This window comes from Labeo rohita, unplaced genomic scaffold, assembly GCF_022985175.1.
Source record: "Labeo rohita strain BAU-BD-2019 unplaced genomic scaffold, IGBB_LRoh.1.0 scaffold_609, whole genome shotgun sequence".
Lineage (NCBI taxonomy): Eukaryota > Metazoa > Chordata > Actinopteri > Cypriniformes > Cyprinidae > Labeo > Labeo rohita.
In genome coordinates this window covers 1-6,443 of record NW_026129534.1, presented here as the reverse complement: position 1 = coordinate 6,443, position 6,443 = coordinate 1, and positions in this window count along the sequence as shown.

The window sequence follows — 6,443 nt, the reverse complement described above, 5'->3', positions numbered from 1 at the left end:
CAGAATACAGTATATTGCTGTATTTGGCAGAGCAGTGGATTGGGTGGCTCGACAATGTACTAGATTTCTCTAATAAATAAAAATAGTAAGACTGACCAGAGCTCTTGCGGAGAGAAGAATTTATTAAAAACAGTAGTGTACAAGTTCTTCAGCATCGATGTTAGCATGTCATCCTTCAAAGAATCTTAACCCAAAGCTCTGTATGTAGGACAGAACCTTATATCTTATATCTAATTTGAATATGAAAGAGACTACAGGGATCTCCTGAGGGAAGCACAGCAGATAGCCTCATGGGAAGAGTTTTGCAAATGGGAATCCCATAAACACTCTGGGGATAACAAAACCAATGGCAGAGTTTTGCAATACTTAAAATGATCTTTCAGTTGGCCATGAACAAATCGAGCAGAGGTGAGTACAGAGCAAACAAAAACTGTGCTTAAGTAAAAGTACCAATAGAGATGGATTTTTATTTCATACTCTGTAATAACTGTCTATTATTAATATATAAATGTCCAAAAATGCCATAGTTTGTAATACTTTGAGTGTTTTCATTTAAGTGTTTAATCTTTTTGTTTGTAAAATGTATTGCTGATCATTCACGCTGCAGAAGCAGGTGTTCAACTAATAAACATCTTCACTGATGGTCAACAATATGAAGTATTTGCAGAATGCACAGCTAGGAATGTTTCACATTCTGGGAATGTTTTCAGCTGGAAGTTTTATTTTAGTTCCCAGAATTCTCTAAAAACATTCTAAAAATGTTTATTGATAATAAAACTTTATCCTCTAACATTCTAATAAAGCTTCCCATCACATTAGATGTGGACTTACATTGCTCAGATGTCCAGTTTTGGTTGAAAGTAAAAACCTAACCTTTGTTTGATGTCAAGCTCCGGCATCATTAAATAACTCCAAAAACAGCATTACCAGCTTCACTTAATATAAACCAGATTATTCTGTCATATATTTACATAAATTCTTATTGAGTTTAACAGAGGTTTAGATATTGATGTCTTTGACTTTTGTCTCAATGTTTCTCTTTAGCTGCTGTAACTATGTTTGTTATGGTGAAAGCAGCAAGAAAAATGTGATCAGATGATGTTAGCTACAATATCATCCTATAGTAATCTGATCAACTGATCTCATCTGGTTTCGTCTATGCAATTCATTTCATATTATTGACTGTAGACATGCATTACAACAGCATAAGATCCAGTGGTCCTTTAATTAGATGATCTGCATTTCTGCTTGTAATTTTCAAAACACATTGTTCAGAAACCACTTGAAATTATTGAATGCTTAGACACCAAGAATCAGTGTATGAATCTCAACAATGGTGACATGCGTCATGCTGCAATGCATTCTGGGAGCCCTGGATGAGTTTTGTATGTTGCACTCAGAATACATTGCAGCATGAAGCGTGTCAGCATTGTTAAGATTCATACACTGATTCTTGATTCTTTTTTTAATCTTTGAAATTATTTGATTACATTTCTGATGAATTTCAGTCTGTAAAAGCATTGCTATAATAAGAAACTAACAACACAGATTAGACTGAATAAAAACAGATAACTTCATGTTGCCAACTTGATGACACTTTCTCTTGCCGTTTTTGGTATAATCAACATACTTACAGCAACTAGAGAAAAACATCTGAAAGACGAATCAAATTACCCAACTAGAGCAAACCAAATCCAATGTCCAATGGGAAGCTTCCCGATTAAATCTTTATTAGAATGTTAGAGGATAATGTTCTAACAATGTTATCAATAAACATTTGTAGAATTCTTTTAGAGAATGTTATCCTACTTTCTAGGAGAATATTCTAGGAACGAAAATACCACTGTAAATATTACCAGAACATAATGTCCTCGGAACATTCGTAGAACAAAAAATTGTTAGCTGGGTATGATCCTGATTTAAACGACTGATATCTTAAACACAGGTACTTGCTTTCAATTTTATTTTTTTCTGTGACTCAAGTGAGTGAAGTGGCCGTGTTTGGGTTCACTTTTGGCTTTGTGGTTAGTTGTGTTTCATTTTCCTGATATTTTGAGATAAAAGCGTGAAATAGGTAGCAGTACGAATTGAATCCATCATATAGAAGAACCTGGGCATCACCCATAAAATTCCCAGTGGCAGGAGGGGGGTTACCACAAAGATCTGTTTTTTTTTTTTTTTGAATAATATACCTGAAACATTGTTAGCAAGTCTTATATATCTTTCTAAATTATCAAGTCCATATTAAATTACATTTATTCAAAAGTGGTGTTTAGAATTAAATAATACAGTGAGGGAAAAAAGTATTTGATCCCCTGCTGATTTTGTATGTTTGCCCATTTTAATGAGTGAAATAAGTATTTGACCCCTTCGCAAAACACAACTTAGTACTTGGTGGCAAAACCCTTGTTGGCAATCACAGAGGTCAGATGTTTCTTGTAGTTGGCCACCGAGTTTGCACACATTTTAGGAGGCATTTAGTCCCACTCCTCTGCACATCCTCTCCAAGTTGTTAAGGTTTCGAAGCTGACTTTTGGCAACTCGAACCTTCACCTCCCTCCACAGATTTTCTATTGCTGGAATACCCATCCATAACACATTTGCAATGCCCTGGCCGAGGGAAGGAGGTTCTCACCCAAGATTTGACGGTACATGGCCCCATCCATCGTCCCTGTGATGTGGTGCAGTTGTCCTGTCCCCTTAGCAGAAAAACACCCCCAAAGCATAATGTTTCCACCTCTATGTTTGACGGTGAGGATGGTGTTCTTGGAGTCAAAAGAGCTTGATTTTGGTCTCATCTGACCACAACACTTTCACCCAGTTCTCCTCTGAATCATTCAGATGTTCACTGGCAAACTTTAGACGGGCCTGTACATGTGGTTTCTTGAGCAGGGGTACCTTGTGGGTGCTGCAGGATTTCAGTCCTTCATGGTGTAGTGTGTAATTGTTTTCTTGGTGACTATGGTCCCAGCTACCTTGAGATCATTGATAAGATGCTCCCGTGCAGTTCTGGGCTGATTCCTCACCGTTCTCATGATCATTGAAACTCCACGAGACCTTGCATGGAGCCCCAGATCAAGGGAGATTATTTTGTTATTTTGTGTTTCTTCTGTTTGCAAATAATTATGGTGGACAACACCAACTGTTGTCACCTTCTCACCAAGCTGCTTGGCTATGGTCTTGTAGCCCATTCCAGCCTTGTGTAGGTCTACAACATTGCTCCTGACAGCTTGGACAGCTCTTTGGTCTTGGCCATGATTGATTGTTTGCTTCTGTGGACAGGTGTCTTTTATACAGGTAACAAACTGAGATTAGGAGCACCCCCTTTAAGAGAGGGCTCTACATCTCAGCTCCTAGGTGTCTTTTAGCTGTATAAAAGACACCTGGGAGCCAGAAATCTTGCTGATTGACAAGGGATCAAATTCTTATTTCACTCATTTAAATGCAAATTAATTTATAACATTTTTTGAAATGCGTTTTTCTGGATTTTTTTGTTGTTATTCTGTCTCTCACTGTTAATTTTTTCCCTCACTGTACATATACTGTATATTGGTATATTGTGGTCAGTATAATATCTAGGCCATTTCCAGTGATTTAAACAAATTTGGATAAATTCAGATAATTTTAGTAAATTCAGTTAATCCAGCAATTAAAAACATTTTACACAACAGGATTTTTTTTTTTTTTTACAACAGTAGAATTAAGCTTTGTAATACTTAGTAGTATAATAGTATAATATAATAGTATAATCTTTGTCCATTTACCGTCCATCAATTATTAGAAACAAGACGACTGTAAAAGATGAAAGAAGGTCGATCCAGACCTACAGATGTAGCATTTACTGACTATTGAACAGTAAGATCCTCAGAGAGTCACACCAGAAGAAAGGAAAGACTGTGTCAGTGAAGGTGGTTGTGAATGTGTGTAGATGTGTGTTAGTTACAGGATCAGAGAATGACACCATTCCTCTGTCATAGTCCAGATCAACTCTCACACGCTCAAGATCCTGTTTAACACGAAAACCAAACCAATCACCCCATCCGTACTGCACACTCCAGACATCAGTGTTAAAGAAACCATATCCCTTCCTTTGGTTTGATGCTGTAGTTACCCCAAGAATCCACCATTGACTCTCTTTAACCTCCACATCCCAGCAGTGTGTTCCTGAGTTAAAACCCTCTGAACCCAGAACACAGAAGTACCTGTCAAATCTCTCTGGATTATCAGGAAGCAGTTGTTTGTTCTCGCTGTATCTCACACTGGTCAGATCATCAGACAGGACGAGATGTGGATCTGCAGTGTTTGGATCCAGAATCACAGGAGCTGATGAGACACAATCAACAGCTGCTTTTATTCTGATGTTCATATAATGATCAAGAGTGAACCGTACACAGATTATTATGAATTATGACACTCGTCCTATTGATCAAACACATCAGACATTTTCCTCTGATCACTGTCAGTGTTGTTACAGTAAATATTTTAAATTTGTTAATCAAACTGAACTGAGATCTGCTGTATCACTGTAACTGTAAATATCATGTGGAGCAAAGTTGTTGTTCTCTTGTTTACGGCTCATTTTGGTGTAGTAGCTCATCTGGTTATTCACACATAATGCTGAAATCTGTAAATATTCCCTCATGTGTAATTTCCAGTGTATGTGTAACAGCACAGACCTTCTCCAGACTCACTGTTTTGGACAATGTCCTGCATCTTCTTCAATTGTAAATTAGAAATATGATCACAAGATATTGGACTAGTAAAATTAGGATCCACGCAATAGAGATTTTTGTGTTGTGTTGTAAATTATTCCACTTTTTATGCTGAGATGTGTTACAGAAAATCTTTTAAATCTTAGTTGTTATTATATCTCAGTGCATACGTTTCCATTGTTGCACTACAATGAACGTAGTTTAATTTTCACAAAATCAAAAATAAAAACATTAAATATTGTAACACAGATGTTTAAACACACAAACAATCCTTTTGTTCTATAATATCATATCTGGTCAATCTAGACTAGATTAGATTAGACCAGATATAACTCAAGGTAACTTTACTCTGTAATTTGCATAGTAATGCTGGACATAAAAATCTGTTGTATCAGTAAATGAAGGCGTGAGTAATGTCCATTAAGACTGAACAGGATGGAGTCACAGTAGTTTTCTCTCAGCTTCTGGCAGTCGGTCATGTGCTCCTCTCTTCCCTGCATCACATGCAACAGTTTGCATTAGAATTCGGCAACATGCAACACAGCCAGAGTTTAAGCAGCTGGAATGAAGTGGCAAACACAACACCACACACACACAGAGAATGACTTTATTACAATTACACAAGCCTGCTGGGAGAAAACACTCAGTGAATTCACTTGCACAGACCTGCAGGGATGATGTGCATCTGTATCAATGTGGTAGAGACTGACTCACAACTTAAAAGTAATTTTCAACACAGCATGAGGGTTAAATGACCTGATTCAGAAATTAATTCAAATGTTCCAGTTTACTCAATTCAAAAATGTTAAAATAATGCTGCATTGAATACTTAATTCCAACTGGTCTATCAGGGCATCAAGTGTCAAGTATGTAATTTACAATTATTATGATACTATAAAATATTACACATACTGTACTATTATTATTAGTATTGCTACTAATATTATAAGTTATAACATTTTTTTTTTTTTTTTTTACATATACAGTATAATACACATATTGTATAAGGACAGCACAATACACTACCAGTTTTTTTTAAAGAAGTTTCTTCTGCTCACCAAACCTGCATTTATTTGATTCAAAGTACAGCAAAAGCAGTAATATTGTGAAATATTTTTACTATTTAAAATAACTGCTTTTTATTAGAATATATTTTAAAATATGATTTATTCCTGTGATTTCAAAACTAAATTTTCATTTAGAAAATTTTCACCTAGGGAGGTGAAATACGGTAGTGATGGGTACTCATGTCACAGCTGACGTTATGATTCTTGGATCACATGTCAATTAATGTGTGGTTATGAGTACATCACATAAGAAAGATTGGTGGGATCTCTAACTTGTAGAACCTCTAATAAATTAATAAAATTAATAAAAAAATAAATTTTATTTACAAGATAGACAAGAGTAATCAACAACTACTAAATGAACACCATGAATGAAGAAGGAATAAAGTGCATAAGATGCATAAAAAGCAAGTGATTATGTTGGGAGTCTATATCAGAGCTACGTTATCTGGAAAGATAAACTGTTGCTACTCTGAAACAAATAATGTGAATAACCTTACTATGCATCAAACAAATATGTGTAATTTGTTATCAACTGCAATCAGCTATATAATACCTAATGTAACTTAGAAAATCATATACTGATAATATACAACAATGCCAAGGTCTCTGGAAGAGGTTTGGAAGTGATATTTACGTTCGCTGTGGTTGAGTGAGCAGTCTG